This window comes from Lepidochelys kempii, chromosome 11, assembly GCF_965140285.1.
Source record: "Lepidochelys kempii isolate rLepKem1 chromosome 11, rLepKem1.hap1, whole genome shotgun sequence".
Lineage (NCBI taxonomy): Eukaryota > Metazoa > Chordata > Testudines > Cheloniidae > Lepidochelys > Lepidochelys kempii.
This window is the reverse complement of record NC_136390.1, coordinates 50,693,419-50,715,552: the sequence shown is the minus strand read 5'-3', so window position 1 is coordinate 50,715,552 and position 22,134 is coordinate 50,693,419. Positions and strand designations below refer to the sequence as shown.

The following is a 22,134-nucleotide window of genomic DNA, read 5'->3' as shown; positions in this document are numbered from 1 at the left end:
CTTGTATATCAAGAAAAATAACTCAAAGAATAGAGTGTTCTAAGATGATCAGTATATGATTTTCTATTTATAATTGAATTGTAAACATACTTGACAAGTGTCAACACTGGCAAGTCTCAATACCCGAAATTGAGCTTCTGGGAACATTTAGCCATTAATCACTGCTCCTTTCAGCTTCACAATCCTTCCCTCCAGCCACAGCTGTTGCTTTCTTATGCTTCTATTAAATTTTCAGTTATACCCTTGGTTCACCTTGTCTGCTGTCCACCCTTCAGTACTGATCAATATAGCTGAGCGAAATTTGGAATTTCCATGAGAGAACCTTCTCTCTTATCCCATGGCTATTTTCTTTGCTAAGGAACCTTTTGTGAGGGACCTAGTCCAAAGACTTTCTGGCATTTCCGTTTCATGCCCAGCGCTATTAATAAACATTGCTGTCGATATCAGGGTAATTTAATTTTTTTTCCTAGAGATTTTATTGTAAAACCTCATTCCAGAAAAATACCTATGCACCTATTTAACTTTAAGCATATGGCTAATTCCATTAAACCTCATTAAAGTTCAGGCTGAAATGAGGCATTTGGGGATATGAAACATGTTTAAGGTGTTCCGTTAAAGTTATTTTGATAATTTTTCTGTCTCCGAGTTTTTGTTTCAGAGCTGTGAAACTTTGTCTAGAGTATTCAAGTGGGATATATTCTGGATCTTAATATTATTTTGTTGTATAGTTTTTAGATATTCTGAATTTTAATTGGGTTAATTTTCCAGTGGGATGGAAGTCTTTGGGACTCCACAGCTCAACATTTTCTGAAGGAATTAGCAAATCTATCTAGTGTTTGTTGGGAAGACTAGTGAGATGCCAATATGGCCCCAGCAGGAGCTCTTTAAAGGCTTAAAAATTGAGAGAGAATCGTACAAATAGTGGAAACATGGACAAATTCCTAAGGATGAATACAAAAGAATAGCACAAGCATGTAGTGGCAAAATCAGAAAGGCTAAGGCACAAAATGAGTTACACATAGTGAGGGACATAGAAGGTAATAAGAAGAGGGTCTAGAAATGCATTAGGAGCAAGAGAAAGGTGAAGAAAAGTGCAGGTCCACTACTTTACAGAGTAGGAGAGCTAATAACAGATGACATCAAGAAGGCTCAGGTGTTTAATGCTTATTTTGCTTCACTAAAAATGTTGGTTGTGATTAGATACTTAACACAATTAATATTAACAGCAATTGAGAAGGAACACAAGCCAGAACAAGGAAAGAACAGGTTAAAGAATATTTAGAAAAATTACGTATATTCAAGTCATCAGTACCTGATTAAATTAATAATTTTAGAGTACTTAAGAAACCAGCTGAAGCAATTCCAAACAGTTAGCAATTATCTCTGAGAAATCATGGAGGATGGGTGAGGTCCCTGTAACCTTTAAGTATTTGCTAGGTAAGGCATAGGCATAAGTTAAGGTGGTAAAGTTATGATCCTACAGGCCTCAGTCTTAGCTAAATAAGACGTTAGGCACTAGTTAACCAGGAGTCACCATAGATCATAAGATATCACGAGATTGAATGCTGTAATGACTAAACTGCTGACAGATAACCACAGGATGCTAGTTTATACCAGTTTGGGATATTTCAAGTTAGGAATGTCAGCAGATATCTGACCACAAACGTGCCATAGTTACTAATTGACATATATGCCAATAAACTTGAGGTAAATAGATTAGAAACCTATGCGAGAAGGGCACTCCACCATTAGTAGGGAGGGGAAGTACAAATAAGAAAAGGGGATGAAACATTGAATATGTATTAGGCATAATGGTGTCAGCATAACACATCATACAAGTTATATCTTGGCTTGTGTGACTAACATTTTTGGATCCTTTTTCAAGGGATGGTGAGAGTATATGGATGCTCAGACACACTTTCTAAATTATCTGTCTACCTTGCTGAGTTGAAGTGTTTGTAACTTTGCTAACTGTGTTAGGAAAAACCTTCTGTATTTGTCATAGTTTTATTAAGTGTGAGTGTTGCAACCATGCACATTGGGGTTCCCAACTGAACCGTAATTTTAATAATACAGGGCCTGATCTTGGAAGAAGAAGCTACCAAATCTCAGAGTGTTAAGAATTCTCCCTTAAGTAATCAATATAATTAATACACAACAGGCAACATCCCAGAGGACTGGAGAAGGGCAAACAGTATCTATTTTAAAAGTGGAAACAAAAAGGACCTGTAGAATTATAGACCAGTCAGCTTAACTGAAATATCTGGAAAGATACTGCAATAAATTATTAAACAGTCAATTTGTAAGCACCTAGATGATGATAGAGTAGTAAGTAATAGCCAGCACGGATTTGTCAATAACAAGTCTTACCAACTAACCTAATTTTCTTCTTTAACAGGGTTACTGGCCTACTGCATGGGGGAAAAAGCTGAAGAATTGGAGTAAATCTAAAGGAGAGCTAAAGAAGAAAGGTCAAGCTTTCTAAACTTTTAAGATGAGCAAATATTATAAAAAATGGATATGTTTAGTCTGCAGAAAAGCAGACCGGGGGGTACCTGATAACAGTCTTCAAATAAGTTAAGAGGAGTTACAAAAAGGAATAGTGATCAATTGTTCTCCATGTCCACTGAAGGTAGGGACGAGAAGTAATCAGTTTTTAATCTGCATCCAGGGACATTTAGGTTAGATAGTTAGACTGTTTTTCCTAATATAAAGATAGGTAAGCACTGGAATAGGCTTCTGAGGGAGATTGTGGAATTCTTGTGATTGGATGTTTTTAAGAACAGGTTAGATTTTAGCTGGTGTATATCTGGTCTGGGTATACTTTGTCCTGCCCCAGCACAGGGACTGGACTAGCTAACCTCTCAAGGTCCCTACCAGCCCTATATGTCTATGATTCTATTAATATTTCTGTTTCTAGTCCTTTTAGGAGGCCTTTTTGGGGGAAGAATTATTTGTTATTTATACAGTGGATTTTTCATGTTCTTGGGTGGGGGGTGGGGCAGTGTTAAATGATGATCTGATGCTTCTGAGTAGCTAACCACCTCACCGTCTTACGCTGCTATGTATCTAGATAATTGTGCAATGCTAATTGTGAAATACCTTCCAGACTCCCACAGGTGATTAGTTTATGCTTTGAAGCAGGGAGTTTGTCTCAGATGGCATGACAGTTTTAGATAGTAGTGCTTTATTTTTCCTCCTGAATAAATGAACTTACTGTGAACTTCAGTTCAGTTGTTCAGAAACCTGCTTTGTTTTTCCTCACTGAAGAGTCTTGGTATCCATTATAAAGTTGTGTGATACCTTTTATTATGAAATACACAGACGTACAAAGTTCTCACAATTACATATCTGGTTACAAGTGGAGCTGGGTGAAAAACTAATTTTTCTGTTCAGTGGCCGTTCCTTAATTTTATATTTTTTATTTTTATATTCGTTCAGGTTGAATTCAAGCTAAAAATTCAGAAATCTTTTGGCAAATTGAAAAACTCCATTTGGGTCTAACAAAACATGATGTTTGACCCAAACCATTTTGTGTCTGGTATTTTTAAAGGACTAGATTAACAAAAGAGGAGGAGCGGCAGAAAGAGGTCGTAGTGATGTCCAGTTCTGGGTATCGCATCTCGGGAATGATGTGGAAAAATTGGAGAAAGTCCAGAGAACAGCAACAAAAATGATAAAAGGTCTAGAAAATGTGACTTCTGAGGGAAGATTGAAAAAACTGGGTTTATTTAGTCTGGAGAAGAGAAGACTAAGAGGGGACATAACAGTTTTCAAGAAGGAGGTAGGAAAAATGTTTTCTTTAACCCCTGAGGATAGGGCAAGAAGCAATGGGCTTAAATTACAACAAGGATGGTTTAGGTTGCACATTAGGAAAAACTTCATAACTATCAGGGTAGTTAAGCCCTGGAATAAATTGCCTAGGGAGGTTGTGGAACCGCCATCACTGGAGATTTTTAAGAGCAGGTTAGAGAAACACTTCTCAAGGATGGTCTAGATAATACTTAGTCCTTCCCTGAGTTGAGAAGATTGCACTAGAAGACCTCTTGAGGTCCCTTCCAGTCCTATGATTCTAAATCTATAACTTTTAGGGAACTCATGTGTAAAATGTGGGAGACCTGGGTTTACTTTGGAAAAGGGTATTTTAATTTGGGTCTTCCGTTCCTCAGGAGACTGCTTGGTTATGGAGAAATTTGGGGTAGCTCTTTCTCCATCTTGCCTGTTGCAGCTCATCCACATTGTAATAAAATACTTGATTAGTCATTGGGCCAGAGAAAGTGAATAAGAATACTCTCAAGCCTGGTTTCTTAGGGCATTCATTTGGGAGTGGAGGAGACCCAAGTTCAAGTCCCTGCTCCAAAGATTTATTATTTGTACATACTGGACCAGCTTCAATAGGAAAGACTGAGTGTTCCACATCAGAATATCCCATAGCCCAGTGATTAGAGCTACCTCCTGAGAGGTTGGAGACTCAAGTTCAAATCCCTTCTCCCCATTAACAGGGAGGAAATTGAATCTGGGTATCCCAGGTGAGTGGTCTAACCACCAGGCTAAAAGTTATAAGGTAGCTCCTCTAAACGTTATATGGTTGGCACCACCACCTCCTCCACTTGCCATTTTCTGACTCTAGCTCCCCTCCCCTCTTATTTTTTTGGCTGAAACTATTTAGTGAATTTGTGACAAATTTGTAAATAGTTTGGGGTTGATCAAAACTGCCTTTTTTTTTTTTTTGCAAATAAACTATTTGTCAAAAAAAATGTTGCTCAGTTCAAAGCTCAAAATGCAGTCCAGATCTGCTGTCTTTCAAATGGTTTGTGATCCTTTTGATTGATCCTTAGTGCCATCCAAAGTGAATCCTGGACAGTTTGTCAAGGTCAATTAAAACATGGGTTTTAAACACAAAACCAAACAGTTTAACACTGAGTTTCTGTTTTAGTAAAACTTAAAATTCAAAATAAAACTCTCAAAATTCTAAATAAAATGTAGCTCAAACCCAAATAATTTTTTTATGAATCTCTGCTAGCTGAAGGCACTAGCATTAGCCAACCAATCAAAATCATTATCAAGAGATAATATAAGGAACATTTATGGTCCATTAAGTAATGGCGATGTATCCCAGTATAAGATGGAAAGTAATTTGACTTATCAGTTCCTGCTGACCTTAAAATATAAATGAATTTAACTAAGTAGTAATAAATGCTAATGAAGAAGAGGAAAACAAAGCAAACAAACAAACAAAACACACTGAAATTGGTGTCAGAAAATGTTTCTGGTAATACTTGAATATTTTAATGAATAATGTTGGGTTTGCAGCTTAGGATGCAAAACTAAACAAAATCTTGAAAACTTTTCAAAGTTTGATATGCAAGCAAGTCAGTTATTTAAAAATGTTTGCCAGTTTTTTTGGGATTTGAAGGACTGAGATAAATGAGATCCTCAGAAACCATTGTAGATCACTGCATAGTGCAGAAGCTCAGTATTAATAAAGCAGTGGGAGAGAGCCTCCTGGACTAGCACATAGAGCAACTTCCTTTTTCTAAAGAAACTCTGATGGCCTTGGTGGTATTCCTCCTCATTCATTCTTTATTTTTTCTGCATTGCTGAATTTATTCATTTTTTACTTTTGATTAGGGTCATGAAAAATGGATTGCATGAATACATCACATGAATAACAATCAGATTAACATTGTATAAACCAATATTAAACTTTGGCCTTCAGCTTTACTGCATTCAGGCACACGGTACACAATGGGTACCCGCATGGCCCCACAGTATGCCAACATTTTTATGGCTGACTTAGAACAACGCTTCCTCAGCTCTCGTCCCCTAATGCCCCTACTCCACTTACGCTACATTGATGACATCTTCATCATCTGGACCTATGGAAAAGAAGCCCTTGAGGAATTCCACCATGATTTCAACAATTTCCACCCCACCATCAACCTCAGCCTGGACCAGTCACACAAGAGATCCACTTCCTGGACACTACAGTGCTAATAAATGATGGCCACATAAACACCTCCCTATACCGGAAACCTACTGACCTGTATACTTACCTACATGCCTCCAGCTTTCATCCAGGCTACATCAAAAGATCCATTGTCTACAGCCATGCTCTAAGATACAACCGCATTTGCTCCAATTCCTCAGATGGAGACACACACCTATATGATTTCTATCAGGCGTTCTTAAAACTACAATACTCACCTGCTGACGTGAAGAAACAGACTGACAGAGCCAGAAGAGTACCCAGAAGTCACCTACTACAGGACAGGCCCAACAAAGAAAATAACAGAACGCCACTAGCTGTCACCTTCAGCCCCCAACTAAAACCTCTCCAGCGCATCATCAAGGATCTACAACCTATCCTGAAGGACGATCCTTCACCCTCACAGATCTTGGGAGACAGGCCAGTCCTCACTTACAGACAGCCCCCCAACCTGAAACAAATACTCACCAGTACCCAGACAACAAAACCACTAACCCAGGAACCTATCCTTGCAACAAAGCCCATTGCCAACTCTGTCCACATATCTATTCAAGAGACACCATCATAGGGCCTAATCACATCAGCCACACCATAAGAGGCTCATTCACCTGCACATCTACCAATGTGATATGCCATCATGTGCCAACAATGCCCCTCTGCTATGTACATTGGCCAAACCAGACAATCTCTACGCAAAAGAATAAATGGATGCAAATCAGACATCTAGAATTATAACATTCAAAAAACAGTCAGAGAACACTTCAACCTCCCTGGTCACGCAATTTCAGACCTAAAAGTCGCAATTCTCAAACAAAAAAACTTCAAAACCAGACTCCAACGAGAAACTGCAGAATTGGAATTAATTTGCAAACTGGACACCATTAAATTAGGCTTGAATAAAGACTGGGAGTGGATGGGTCATTACACAAAGTAAAAACTATTTCCCCATGCTAATTTTTCCCCCTACTGTTATTCACACCTTCTTGTCAACTGTTTGAAATGGGCCATCCTGATTATCACTACAAAAGTTTTTTTTTTTTATTCCTGCTGATAATAGCCCACCCAAATTGATTGGTCTCATTACGGTTGGTATGACAACACCCATTTTTTCATGTTCTCTGTGTGTATATATATCTTCCTACTGTATTTTCCACTGCATGCATCTGATGAAGTGGGTTTTAACCCACAAAAGCTTATGCCCAAATAAATTTGTTAGACTCTAAGGTGCCACAAGTACTCCTCGTTTTGGGGTGTTTTTTTTTTGCTGATACAGACTAACACAGCTACCACTCTGAGAACAGTACACAACTTGTGAATCTTTGCAGTCATATTAGCTTTTCAAAATTATACAGACTTACATTCCATTTCAGATGATGTGGTGCACTTTGAAACATTTTTATGGTCTGTGGACTTTGATACACTGAAAAGACTATACAACTGTATAGAATTTAAGCCTAAATCGTGCAAAGTAATCCTTATGTCCATGTGAAGTTCCACTGAAGTTACAGGGAATCCACACAGTTTTGAGGGGTGAAATTCTGATCTCATTGAATTCAATGGGAATTTTACCGAAAAGGTCTAGGATTTCACTCAAGTTCTGCCTGTCCATTGTAGATTCAGAGCATTTAGCTGGACCAACAGCATGATGGAAAGATAATGATGGCTTTTTTTTTTGGTAAGCTAAGTACAACGAAATGTGAGGTATAATTCATCTAAATGACTAATCTGCAGTATTCACAACATTTCCAATCAGTTTTGTTTGACCTTGAGTTAAAAGTCTGTGGGTCAACTGACATTTGTTAATCCTTTGGATGGTTTATCAAGACAAGTTTCGCTGTATGCAATATGCTGTTTAACAGGAATTTACATCAATAATAGTATCCTTCCAGCTCTTAAATAACAGGCATTTTGTGATTAGGAGAGGGATATAGCTGATGTGTAGTAAAATAATTCAACCATAGATCTCAAAGCCCTTTACTATGGACAGTAAGTATAATTCCCTCCAATTACAGATCGAGAATGTAAGACACTGAGAGGTGAGTTGCCTGTTAGAGCTGGAAATAGAACCCGATTCTCTAGACTCCAAGTGCATTGCCGTGTAACCTGGACCATGCTGCCTAATTTAGATTTAAAAATGGTTCTGAATCAAAACTCCTGCATCTGAACACCCCTAAACTTTATGAGGAACTTTGGATCCAGACACAAAGTCAAGGTTGGCTTCTTTATGTATAATGAACCAAAGCAAAATTTGGAGCTGTACACCAGTCAGTCTTTGAGAAGATTTTGATCTGGATTTCATCTTTTGGGCTGGGGCCTATCCTTATTTATGTAGTCATTGTAGCCATGAAAGTGCTATGGAAATACACTAATGAAATATGTACTGACCATGAAACTTAGGTGAGAAGGTTTTGGTATACTGGTTTTTATTGACTTTGCTTCTGTAAGCATTATTTACGGAAGGGGTAAAAATGCACTGACTCTGAATCTCATTAGCAAAGTGAGTTAACAGTATGAATGTAATGAAGTAAAATAACTTTAACATTAATTAGCATTGAAAAGCTGATGTGCCATTGAGTTATCTGGCTATGATGAAGGTGTCAGTGGAAAGCTAAATACTAAATATGTAGTTCCCAAGATAATTTGGTTGGTTTGCAATTCAGGTTGAATGAGAAAACACAAATGCAGTTTGTAACAAAATAAACAATTGACAAGCTTTTTCCTAAAGCTTTTTTTTCTTTTTTCTTTCTGGTCTGCCTTCTTCAGACATACCTTTCAGAAAAGAATAATTATGGTGGATAGAAGAAAGGAATGGTACGCTAAGTGTTTTACCTCTGCATCACAGATTCAAATATACTCCTTCTGTGTGACATAACCCTGGTCTGGTGGCCTATGTAGAATGTGTTGCTTACAGATGTGAAATTCACATAAACCACCATCACAGCTTGGCACCATTTGACACTCATATTGTCAGTATTAGTGAGGTGTCAGGGTTTGAGTGGAAATAGACTCTCTCATCCCTAGTGGAGTAACAATCAGATCAGCACTGAGGCATATTGGCAGGATGGTGTCAGGTGGAGAAACTTGCTCTGCAACTTTATGCTGTACAGGTTGTGCGAGTAAACAGAAGACTTGAGTTTCCAGGGCTGTCAGTCTGGTACCACCCACGAACACCACATGTATCTGGGACTCTAAGGGAAAATGTTGTGATAGATGCTCATAGATAACCTTTAAATATGGCGTAATACCCCTACAATTGGAGGAGCTCCTTTACCAGCATGTAAGCAAGAGAATGATTCCTTATCAGTATATTCATCTGCAAAGGATAATTACCAGATCTAGTTTCTTTCTCAAATAATCTTCTGGTTTTAAATCTTGTGCATTAGTTTACTGCTGTCAGTGATCCTTAGTCATCTTCTAATCTCCTGGTAGCACCAGGTTAGAGTCTCCTACACTTACTCATGCTGAATGGTAAATACCTTATGTGACAGGTATGACAATATCCTAGACAAACCTTACTGAATTAAGTTAAACCTTATTGATTTAAGTTTGACATCTTTGAAGTTCAGAATATTGAAAATGCAAATGTTTATGTACTATTGTGGGAGTGTATAGAATTTCTTTAGCAGGAAGACAGGATTAATGCAATCTTTGGGAGATATTAAGAACTTCAAAGGACATTTTCAGACGATATGTGTGAAGTGAATTTCATAGGAAATGCTTGGGAATGAGAGGAATGCAAATGATCCACTTGTAATCCATCATTTTGAAGATGCACCCTGGGAAGAGAAACCTATTGTGTACTGCAAAAAAACCCAAAAGACTAACAAATTTATTTGGCTATAAGCTTTCATGGGCTGAAACCCACTTCATCAGATGGGTTTTAGCCGACGAAAGCTTATGCCCAAATAGATTTGTTAGTCTCTAAGGTGCCACAAGTCCTCCTCGGTGTTTTTTTTCTGACACAGACTAACAGGGCTACCACTCTGAAACCTATTGTATACTGATTACCTGCTCCTGAAGACTCCCGTTCAAAGACCTCCAAATTGTATAAAGAAGGGACTAAACTTTGCATGTGTGCTAGTTCTCAGCTAGGGCTGTTATGAACTTGTGACCATGAGAGACCCCTTTAGGGGTCTGAAGGAGACAGCTGGGTAAACTTATTAGCATGCTTGCAGGTTCTTTTATTTTTAATACTTTTTTTTCTGTAATGCTTTTACCTTAAGAATAAAATAGGCTTCCTTAGAAAGTATTGTATGGTAACTTAGAACTGATGGCAATTACACTGTGTACCTGAGGGAGAAGCAAGGCAGGCTTGCTTAGGCAGACTGCACACAGGGAAGGCTGGGATCTGTTCAGCTTGGAAGTACAGTAGTCAGGAGGGAGAGAGGATGTGAGTCTCCACCCAAGAAAGGCAGCCAGAAGCCAGGGGGTGCCCTTGTTGAACCACGTAAGGGAAATACAGATACAATTGCTCTGAGCTGTGACACTTTTACTCCTTCAGTATTCCCACTGGAAGGAATAGGGTTACAAGTGGAACAAGGCGCTATTCCGTGTGAGTGAAGATGGCAAAACCGGACCTACTGTCACTCTGGTTGTACAGGCTCTGAGCCTGCCTAACAATTTTCATCAATGACATTTGGGTCCATCATTTACTTGGCATTTTTCATTGTAAAAGCTATTTTCCCACTGGCATTTGCTAGTTCTCCTCATCACCACATTCTACTTGGCAGCCACCATCTATTTGTGTGGGGTGGGATCTGCCAGCTTTGACACTAATTTTCAGGCCCTTATAAGGTGTGTCAAGCTGGGCACCCAACATTTGAGATACCTTACTTTTGAAACTCGTGACTTCATTTCTTTCATTTTAGCATTTTCTTTGGGGGAGGCAAAATATTCAGTCTAACAACTTTATACTATAGAATTAAGTTTTTTGTGTGTGTATATATATATATATATATATATATATATATATATAAGAATAAGAATATCTATTTGTAATTTTGTAAATATCACATCAGAAAATATGTTCTGTTGGCAATTCCATCCATTATCAAGTCATTTAAGGACATGAAAAAAATTCAATCACAGAGTCACTAACACATTTTCTGGCAATAAATGAGCTAAGTGAACACTTGGCACTTTCACTAATCTCTTTAGTCACTTTGCAAAAGCACTGTCAATTTTTTCAATAGCAATTCAGTATTGAACTGCTGCCATTTGCGTGTATTATAACATTTACTAAACAACTACATAAAGGCCACTGCTATTACATCCCTTAGCTGAGATCCAAAATTAAGGCCAATAATTAATTGGACTTTATTGATACAGAACCTTGTGTCATCTCTTTTGCTTCTGATATGGCATTAGTATCATGGCCATAAATAACAAATACTGGTTAATGGAATGGTCCTGTTAGTAGTCTCCCTGAAATTCTCTGCATACAGAACTATCCACATGAGTGAGGGCAGCAGGATGGGGACCTTAGCAGGAAGATACCCAAATGGTAGCGCTGAATTTGCTGCATTGATTAATGAATATGTCTTCAGAACTATTATACAGGATGCATGAACTTACTCTTTGCTATGTTTTTATCTTTCTAGCTAATTCTGTGTTTATCACTGATATCCAAGCATCTTTGGGTTTTGTACTGCCTGAGCCAAAAGTATGAAAAAGCTAGTGTTGACTACTGGTAGAATTTGAGTGATCTTTCCCTTTCAGAACTGACCGTTTTGTTGTTGTTTTTTCTATTTTATCATTAGGTACACATTTATCTCCATCCATATGCATAACTTTCACATAGTTCACAAGCTAATTGAGTGACATCATACATACCTTGAATTGCAGTGATGGTAATGAGGTTTCTGGTACTTGTGATATCCCATTCTGGGCCATCTTCTGTACCCCAGGAATTTCTGGGAGGATGTTTCACGGGGGAAAGGGAAATGGGTTATAGTGAGGCTAGCGAGAATTTATTTCTTTATTAAGGGAGTAAGTATAGGTCAATTTTTAATGCAGCTGGATCAGGCTTTAAAGTCCTGTGTGCAATATATCTAGTGGGGATATTCAGTACATAAATCTCTGCTTAATTTACTTTTCTGTCTTGCTTTGAAATTAAGCTATTGTATAAACCTAGAAATGAGCCAATCCCCAGATGACATCCACATAGCTGGTTAAACATAACTCCAACCAGAATATTGAGCTTTCAGAGAGTTCTGACATCTCCACCTACCTACCTTTACCAAATATCATGATCAGATGTACTGCATCTTTAAGGCTATTAGATTTGTTAATGTTTGTTCCATTCGTATGACTTAATTTCAGCCACAGAGGATCCGCTGCACAGGATATGTACAGGCTTATATTCCACACCACCAAAAATGACTCTGTTAGAGGAATGAAGAGGACATGGCATTTAATGTTCGTGGACTTACAGATCGAGTTTAGGGCATGTGGATACAGAGACCAGAATTAGCCATTAATTAGCAAGGAATTAATATTAAACGTAGGAAATATCTTGATCTGGATTTGCAGTCATCGGTATAACCAGACACTTTAATCATGAGGTCTCTATGTTTAGTATGTTTAAATCATCTGGGTAATATATGTACCAATTTTTGTTTAAAATGTGTAGTGAATCCACATTCACATGGATTTGATGAATGTGGAGACTTGTAAGTATGGTGCTTGGTTATTACTGAGATGTCAGAACCATGTTGACTATGATGAATGGCTTTCAAGGCGATTGTCACTTTAAGCAATAGAACAATATTGTGAGCCAGATGTATGTAGCTGATTATTATCCTTCAATTGTTACTTAATTTTATATGATTGACTATTTCAATAATTAAAATTAAATTACCTTTGGGGAATTAATTATGATGGGACTGACTACAAGGCAATTATCAATTAATAAAATGAATCATGACCTTTTTTGTTTGAAAGTGATGTGCTTTGCCTTTTTCTCTTTGCAAAATAGACTGCTCCATTGTTCACAAGTTATGTATTCCATTCCATTGTCATGTCTACATTAGATACAAGCCAACCTCAGAAGCATTGCAGTTTGGATTTAGTTTGAATGAACCTCCTCTATTTTGGAAGCTCATATGATTATTAAAACTATCTGAACCTGAGTCTATAAAATCAGGTCCCAGGCCTTCAAGGTGCTGATCACCCCTCCTGGAAGGTAATGAGTGCCACCAGCTCTCTTAAAATCACATGTAGTTAAGCCAGCTCAGACCTGACCAAGAGGCTTAGGCTGGACATCTAACAAGATGATGGTATTTCTACCTTTTCTATTTCAGATTTGCATCTCTTACATTATTGTGAAAGAAAAGCTAATTCCCAAAACTTCACTGTGTTTTAAAATGTGCTGCCAGAACTTGTACTCAGTTCAAATATAGCTGCGAAAATAGAAATACCTGCCGAGAAGCACATTCCCCAGTGACCTCGCTTTCTGATTTACGTAAGGTGTATGTGAAAAGTCGTGCAATTGACAAGATAAGCTTCTATTTTCATCCAGAAACGTTTTAAACGTTAACCGAACCACTCAAAAAAGATGGCTGAGCTATGAATAATAGCAGTAATGCTAACCGCCAAATGGGATAGTAAGTTGTAACGTATAACTGAACTAAGACTTGCAAGTCAATATAGACTTTGTTTCATTTTAATACGAGAAACACAATCAGCTCTGTACAATACTGAAGGAATCTATGGAAGGAACTTCACTGTGGGATGGAGAGAATGGTTAAAACAGTACCTCAGCATCAATGCAGTGGGGTGGGTCAAGCTGCAGGAAGGGGACTTTTTTTCCATGTAGGCTCAGGTACAATAACAGAGTTCTAGTTGACGTACCTAAGTAATTAAACAGACTCTGGACTTTATATTTATCAGCTGAATTCGTCCTACCTACAAGCAATATATCAAGAGTTGTTTCTTGTTATTTGCATTATTACAATTGCCTTTTTAGTCTTTTTTTTTAAGCAAACTTGATACTGAAGGTCAACTCTTAAGGATTTCTTTATTAGCATAGTTTTCTTCTTGGACTGCTGCTCACTAGATCTATAAACTCAGATTTATGATAAAGGTCCTGTGGTTACCCTGAAACTTTCATTAGGCAAGTTAATTGTAATTGTTACGTCTGTGTCGTTGTCTGATCACCATCTTGTATAATTTAGGGTTGGGACATTCATCCATTTCATGTGTCCAACACTGTCAAGGTTCCTCCCCCACTCTGAACTCTAGGGTACAGATGTGGGGACCTGCATGAAAAACCTCCTAAGCTTATCTTTACCAGCTTAGGTCAAAACTTCCCCAAGGTACAAAATATTCCACCCGTTGTCCTTGGATTGGCCGCTACCACAACCAAACTAATACTGGTTACTGGGGAAGAGCTGTTTGGACGCGTCTTTCCCCCCAAAATACTTCCCAAAACCTTGCACCCCACTTCCTGGACAAGGTTTGGTAAAAAGCCTCACCAATTTGCCTAGGTGACTACAGACCCAAACCCTTGGATCTTAACAATGAACAATCCTCCCAACACTTGCACCCCCCCTTTCCAGGGAAATGTTGGATAAAAAGCCTCACCAATTTGCATAGGTGACCACAGACCCAAACCCTTGGATCTGAGAACAATGAAAAAGCATTCAGTTTTCTTACAAGAAGACTTTTAATAAAAATAGAAGTAAATAGAAATAAAGAAATCCCCCCTGTAAAATCAGGATGATAGATATCTTACACGGTAATTAGATTAAAAAAACATAGAGAACCCCTCTAGGCAAAACCTTAAGTTACAAAAAAGATACACAGACAGAAATAGTTATTCTATTCAGCACAATTCTTTTCTCAGCCATTTAAAGAAATCATAATCTAACACATACCTAGCTAGATTACTTACTAAAAGTTCTAAGACTCCATTCCTGGTCTATCCCCGGCAGAAACCAGCATATAGACAGACACACAGACCCTTTGTTTCTCTCCCTCCTCCCAGCTTTTGAAAGTATCTTGTCTCCTCATTGGTCATTTTGATCAGGTGCCAGCGAGGTTACCTTTAGCTTCTTAACCCTTTACAGGTGAGAGGAGCTTTCCCCTGGCCAGGAGGGATTTCAAAGGGGTTTACCCTTCCCTTTATATTTATGACAAATACATTTCAGCTAAAGTATCCCTTTGAGCTGCGTTTTAGAGGTGATGAACTGAGGCTGGCTGTGATGCTGTGCATACTGGCTGTTCTTCCAGAGGATGTACAGGGCTGTCCGGTGGCTTTTAACACAATAAGAATGCTTCCGAAGTAAAGTGAATATCTAAGCAGAAGCTGTACTATTCTATAAAAGGAAGTGGTCTGCACTCCCCCATGCTAGCCCTGCTCCCCAGGCCGGTATGGGAGAGGAATAAAGACATGGCTGCACCATCGTGTTCTCCACTTCACTGTGGTGTACACACTGTACTCCTCCACACCTCTGCCACTGGCTTTACATGTACAGGGAGGCAAGGGCAGTGGTGGTGGGGGGGACAGAAAGGTAAGACTCCTTGTGCTTACCTACCTTTCAGGATTGGCCACACAGTGGTCCAGGTATTGTAACAGTCTGTTGCAATTATGCAGTGAGTTATGCATACCATTCCAGGAAGCAGATCCTCATGCTTTATAAACACATTGCAAACTTGTCAAACTTGTGGTGCCCAGATTGTCAAATTCCCTACCCTACATTTTGCAGTGAACAGACGTTTAATAGTTTGTGCAAACACCAGCATTTAGGACGTGCACTCTCACTCATGCACTGACATGCACACTTGTTTTCTAATGTTTTTGTGGCTGGCTGTTGTCTTTTTCAGACCACTTAAGTAGCTCTTATGTTCACTAGTGTGACACAATGAGCAACCTTTCTTTCTCTCTCTCTCTCCCCCTCTCTCCCCTCTCTCTGCCGCTTTTTGTTACATGAAATGATAGGCTATTGCCAGACACAGCACAGAACCAGGATGGAGATCACAAGACTGGCTCCAATTCTTGATTTCTTCCAGGTAAAAGTTAGCACTAGAAAAGCTTTTATCATAAGGTGAAGTCCATGCCTGTACAGAAACCTGGCCGCAGACTCTATGAACTATTTACATCCTATTTAAGTCCTCAAAATAGGCCTTGTGCTGGGCTTCTGAACATAGGTGAATTCCACTCAGTTGAGTGAGCATTGCAGAGCTGAACTTTTAGTTGCTGTGCTGCCTAGTGGAATTCACTATTCTGAATTAGCTATCCAGGCTCCTTTATACGATGCATGGAGACAGTTAGGTGTGTAAGCATGGGATTAATGAAACCAACGTTATTTTCCGTAGCCAAGTGATTAAAGTATCCAACCAGGATGTGGGAGACCTGGGTTCAATTGCCTCCTCTGTGTGGTGAACAGCTGTAGGAGTCGAACTTGGGTGTCTGAATGCCCAGGTAAGTATGTTTAGCACTGGACTATAGAGTCATAGTCGTGATCTTTCGTGCCTAATGTAGGTGCCTTGGGGATTTTAGTGGCAGAAACTTAAGTGTATGTTGATTGTGGATGCCTGCAGGGTTGGGCAGCCACCGAGTTGGACTTAGCCCCCTGAGTCCCCCTTTTGAATCCAACCCACAGTGTTTTACCAACCCAAGTAAGTGGAGAAGCATCCACCATTTTTTAAAAATTTACCAATTGTTGTTGTTGTTATTCCCAGTTAGGGTTCTCTTCGCTCCAAAGGATGAGCAAAGGTTTGGGTCGGATTCATTTTTTATTAAGATCCATATCCCCAAGTTTGGTGTCTATAAGAGTCCTTTTTAGTCTTCTATAATTCCATCTCCTTTCCTTATCAATGTTTGAGGGCCTCTTTACTTACTCTCCCTAGGCACAGAACAGTTTGACTGCGGCCTGAGTAAATGGCATAGCTACTACACATAGGGGACTCTTTGCAAAATGAATGTTGAGTGTTTTGAACACAATCAAGTTGAATATTTGTTTTGTTGGTAACTATGGCCTAGCAAACCTGGCATATAGCCTTAAGAGTTGGCACCATGTCATCCTAACAGATGCGTGTAAATACAAAGCCAAAAGAGAGTGCACAAGATTGTGAAGGGCAAGATGCACAGCCAGAAAAGTCAAAACAGCCCACCCAGAACATATTAGCTTGTGGTCAAGTTAGGTATGTAATAACAACTCTTGTGTGCAGCTGAACAGACTTTAATACCCTGGGCAAGATCCTTAGATAGAATAAATCAGGTTAATTCTGTCTTCAGTGGTTTATATCCACTGAGGATCTGGCCCAACATGTTTATATATTGTAACACTGTGTGTATAGTGTTTTGCCGAGATGAAGAAAAGTTATAATAGGTTCCCACACCTTCTCTGATTCTGAACCCTTGAAAACTGAGCCAAAATATGTTTCCAAATGGTGGCCAGATTTCTGCAGAATAAGCCAAAAGAATGTAAGAAACCTTGTCTGAAATAAAGCTAGCATTGACTTCAGTGGGACAGGATTTCATTCCTTGTTTTACAACTTTCGGCAGCCAGAATTAGAAGATAGTGGCAGTGGAAATATTTGTCCTATAAATTAAAAAGAAAAAAAATCCCATAAAGGAAAATATAAACTACATGGAGAAGCGTGGAGGATGTTGTCAAAAATATATATGCTAATCAGGTTGTCCCTGAAAGCTACAGACAAAAACAGCTATCCTCCAGTGTCAGTTTGTTCAATACTTAATGGATTCCTAGCTCGTAGGCGGTCATAAGTTCTTCTCTCAGTTCAAATGTCTATGACTTAGCAGCAGGATAAGTATCATAATTGGGACAGTGAAGAGCAGCTAGAAGACTTAATCTGTTTCCAAATACCACTTCCCACTTGCATGATGTCTCTCTCAAGGCACCCATAATCAATGTGGAAGAGGTTTATTAAAAGGATAAAAACCATTATTCCATTATAAAAAGTCAAAGAGAATCTGTAGCTGCTTTTTTCTCTGCAAGACAGTTGCAAGAACTGTCCTTGGAAAGTCCCAGCTCCAGTTCTCACTGTGGTCATTCTTTTGATCCCCATTTTTCCAGGTGGGCTGAATGTGTAACAAGGAGTTTAAACAATTTGCTTAAGATCATAGAATGAGTCACGTTGGCTTGCTCAGAGTTAAAACCTACCTTTCTCCAGGAACCTGTGTGTTTTGTTTTGTTTTTTGTTTTCCCACCGAGACCACAGTGCACAAATCCAGAACACAAAGCAGCTCAAGTTAGTGAATAAATATGCAATAAGTCAAACTATTAATTGAAAATCTAATTTTTAAAACATATTTTAAACGTATGGTATTACTACAATAACAATAAAAGAGATCTAACCCTGGATGTTGAACCTTCTCCACTGGAATGAATAGGGCTTGATTTTCAGCTCTGGGGTCTGTGTATGCATCTTTGCTGCTATTTTGTATACACACTACTGTATGCGTGTGCACAAGTCCTTGGTTGTATATCACAGGGCTAACTACACAGTGATTGAACTGTGTGTATGCAGAATGTGTATTTGCATGAATATTCAGGACAGCTTATGTAAAATGGCTGTATATATGTACCTGGACTGTAGCACAGAAAATCACGTGTAATATTTTAAACATAGCCTTTGTAGTATAAGGCAGACAAATGTTTTATAGCGACTTGTTAAAAATTCTATGTACGTAATGGTAATTACTACCTGATATGTTGGAACTCTGCTATAACATCCGCAAGAGAGATACAGTGGATGAGGTAATATCTTTTATTGGACCAACTTCTGCTGGTGACAGACCAGCTTTCAAGACGCACACGGCTCTTCTTGACATCGGGGAAAGGTACTCCCAGATCACAGCAAAATGCAAAGGGGAACAGATTGCTTAGTATAAATAGAGGAGGATTAGTGGGTTACAGATTGTTGTAATAAACCATAAAGCCAGTGTCTCTGCAGTCCATGATTTTTAGTGTTTAGCAGAATACTGAATTTAAGCTCCCAGGCTCATCTTCTGGAAGTGTGCAGGTTTCCTTTGAATGTGAGGATGGATAAATCGGATATAGAGTGATCACTTTGTGAAGTGTTCACCCACTGGTGACAGGGTGAGGTTTATTTTATTTTTTTGTCTTCTATAATTTTCTCAGACCTGAAGAAGAGGTCCGTGAGATTTGAAAGCTGGTCTCTCTCACCAACAGAAGTTGGTCCAATAAAAGATATCACACCTCACCCACCTTGCGTGTCTAATATCCTGCGACTCACACGGCTACAACTACACTGCATATAACATCTGCAAGAAATTTAAGGTTTGTTTTTATTTGTTTGCTCACTTTTTTTTTTTTAAGCTCACGCATATTTATTTTACAAGTAAAAAATATCCAAAGATGCAGTGGTGTTCTAGATCAATTTCTTCAGGTTTTGGTTTTGATTGAACCCATGATAAAGGGACAGCCACAAAATGTATATGTAGATCGAGGTTCAAATTTTTCTGGAGTTCTTCAGGGATAATTGGAACTGGGTTTGTGGACTGGATCCCTCTCCAGCATTAACGATCTAGAAACTGTGTATTATGTATGTCATAGCAACACTGTAAGTGCCACTGTAGTTAAAGGTTTTAAGTACTGTGCTAAGAGAAACCCCTATTTCATGGGTTTATAACCCGTGTAAAAATTGACCCTTGGCATCAATTTAGCATCTAGTCCAGAATACGTACGTGTCTGTGTTTCCCCTTTAACAAGCTCTGGTTAGCTTGTTTTTATTTACAGAGTAATTAATAACAGTTTTAAAGATTTTTAGCACATGATTTTGATGCATTTTTGTGTCATAGCAAGTAAAGTGATCAGGCTTTACTATTTGATATTGTGACATATTTGCTTTGTCTTCTCTTAAGGCCGTAATAGATCATGGTTTTGGTTTCTTAAGGTTTTTTGGTTTTAAATGATATTTGTCTTAAGGATCCATCCTTTTTAAAGGTTGCTTTCCCTGGTTGATTTAATAGTAGAAATTCAGTGGCTGAGAGACAAAGTTAGTATGAGCAATGTTTGGCTTCTTTAAATCTCCCTACTGTATTTTCCACTGCATGCATCCAATGAAGTGAGCTGTAGCTCACAAAAGCTTATGCTCAAATAAATTTGTTAGTCTCTAAAGTGCCACAAGTACTCCTTTTCTTTTTTTAAATAAACTAATATCCTAACGGTAAAATCTTCTTTGTTCCTAAAGTCCCACGTCAGGGAATCAGCTAATTAGACTTAATTAGGTCAGTTTGGAGAGGTTGATGAGCATAAGTGATTTAGCTTTCGTACTGGTCCAGGGGGAGGATGATCGTGCAGACACTAGTTGAAATTTGGTGAAGAAGAAGAAGAAACGTGTTGGGGGAGGAGGGGAAGTGAGTGCTATAAGAACAATAGGCCTGGTACTGCAACAGGAGGGGAGCTAGATAGCATATTCCCAATGCAGTACTCCATATGTCTTTGAGAGCGAGGTGAGGAGGGCGCCCATTCTTCTGCAGCCCCCCAATTAGCCGGGACCCTGGGCATAAGCCTTGTTGGCCCTGTGGCTAATCTGCCACTGCTTCCTGGTCTTGCAAACCTTTTCATGTTTATTTTAGTTCCCTTAAGGTGCTGCCAAAGGCAAATTGTTTATGTTCTCCTTCACCATCAGATTAATACAATAAATATCTTGGTGTGAACTTCTTACAGCTTTAATAATAACAGTGAAATGGAGACTTCAGCTTAAAAAGTTATTTTTATTAGCAGAAGCAGCAAGCAGTAGATGAATTAGCCCATACAGTGGTCTTGATAAAGGCCCAAAGCTCTTACACTGAAACAATAACTTACATTTTATTTTAACTTACTGGTCACTGTCAAGACTACGAAAATATTCATGAATTTTAGCAACAGGTGTAGCTGAACATTTTAAGGTGAAAGTGTAGACAAGTACGAACTAAGTTTGGCACCATTCCAGAAACCGAGGACTAAGCCTTCCTTACCTGTAAGCTTTGTGACTAACCCATGCTCATGACCTATTTGGATCCAGGTTCCTTAGTTTGAACCTTACCACTAACAATAGGTTTTTAAACAAAAAAACTATAAAGCTTTGTGCAATGTATACTTGTATCCAATGTATCCTTCCTCTGCAAATCATTCATAGAAGGATAAGGGAAAATGGCACTGAGAAGATCAAGATTGAAGGAAATATATTTGTTACATTGAACATGTTTGAAAAGAGAATATCTTTTAAAAAGGAATTTGTACCCAACAGCCACTTTACAAATTAACTTTCTGCTGAAAATTTGAAATTGTGCTCCCTCTGTAGCTGGTGTTAGTGTCCACAGAGTAACGAGATGGCATGGGTCATTGGCAACACCTCCCACAAGGAGAGTAGTTTTATATTCTCTTAAAGAAGCACTGATGTGGCCTCCCTTGAAGAAGCCATCATTTGACAAAGTGACTAGCTATAATCTATACCTAACCTTCCTTTTTCAGTTCAGATTACTGAAATCTTGTGGTTAGACAACTTTCACTTTAGCTAGATGCCTCGATTGAGGGCTCCTAGATCTCAGGAGAGCATATTTCTGATTTGTTTGTAGAAATCCAAATAAGTAAATAAATGCATTTTCTTAAATTACCATGAAAATTTTGTTCACAAAAGCAGACATCCAGGATCTACTTCAGGAAAAAATGAAATGAACTCTACTCAAAGTTTTGCAAGTTTTTCCTCAAAAGATTAATCGCCAAGGAATCAGGTATGAAAAGCAGCAGTTTTAGCCTTAATAATTTAAAATTAAAAAATGCAAACATTTTATCTGAAGCAGCTGGTACTATCTAACTTTTATCATGTCACTTTATCAATGTCACTCATATGTCACTCATATAATAGCACCATAGCAGCAAAGATGGCATAAATTTGGCAGCAACTCTATCATCATTTTTAAAGCTTATTTCATTTCAATAGATGCATGCCTTTCTTTCTAAACATAGGCAGCACAGAAAATGAGATCAAACCATTTGTACTGGACCATGAAATGCATATTTTAAAATTAAAGAACATGAGATTATTTTCCTCCATAACCACTTTTTCACCTTTTTCGTGTTACTCTTATTTCTCAATTCAATATACTCAAAATCTTCCTCCATTTCCTACTGGAGAGAGAGCCATTTAAATGAAATAATGAGCCTGGTTTC

The 22,134-nt window shown here is 38.5% G+C and overlaps 2 long non-coding RNA genes across 8 annotated transcripts in view; both read left to right on the top strand.

Annotated features, from left to right (window-relative positions):
* The window catches only part of LOC140895726 (uncharacterized), a 29,640-nt gene extending 20,810 nt beyond the window's left edge, over nucleotides 1-8,830 (top strand). Inside the window, exons 3-5 of one of the 2 annotated variants that reach the window (XR_013636466.1) lie at nucleotides 2,399-2,632; nucleotides 3,554-3,784; nucleotides 8,753-8,830. This is a non-coding gene — a long non-coding RNA (uncharacterized LOC140895726). Of the gene's footprint in view, nucleotides 1-2,398; nucleotides 2,633-3,553; nucleotides 4,108-8,752 lie in introns of those variants that run through there. The other variant, XR_012154329.2, reaches the window with a different exon arrangement.
* Nucleotides 8,831-13,065: 4,235 nt separating this feature from the next.
* LOC140895725 (uncharacterized) overlaps nucleotides 13,066-22,134 on the top strand; it is a 91,791-nt gene continuing 82,722 nt past the window's right edge. For 2 of the 6 annotated variants that reach the window (XR_012154321.2, XR_012154324.2), the window contains exons 1-6: nucleotides 13,067-13,172; nucleotides 13,291-13,593; nucleotides 16,307-16,412; nucleotides 17,022-17,134; nucleotides 19,099-19,257; nucleotides 21,602-21,695. This is a non-coding gene — a long non-coding RNA (uncharacterized LOC140895725). Of the gene's footprint in view, nucleotides 13,173-13,290; nucleotides 13,594-16,306; nucleotides 16,413-17,021; nucleotides 17,135-19,098; nucleotides 19,258-21,601; nucleotides 21,696-22,134 lie in introns of all 6 variants that reach the window. The other 4 variants (XR_012154325.1, XR_012154323.2, XR_012154326.2 and 1 more) reach the window with 4 other exon arrangements.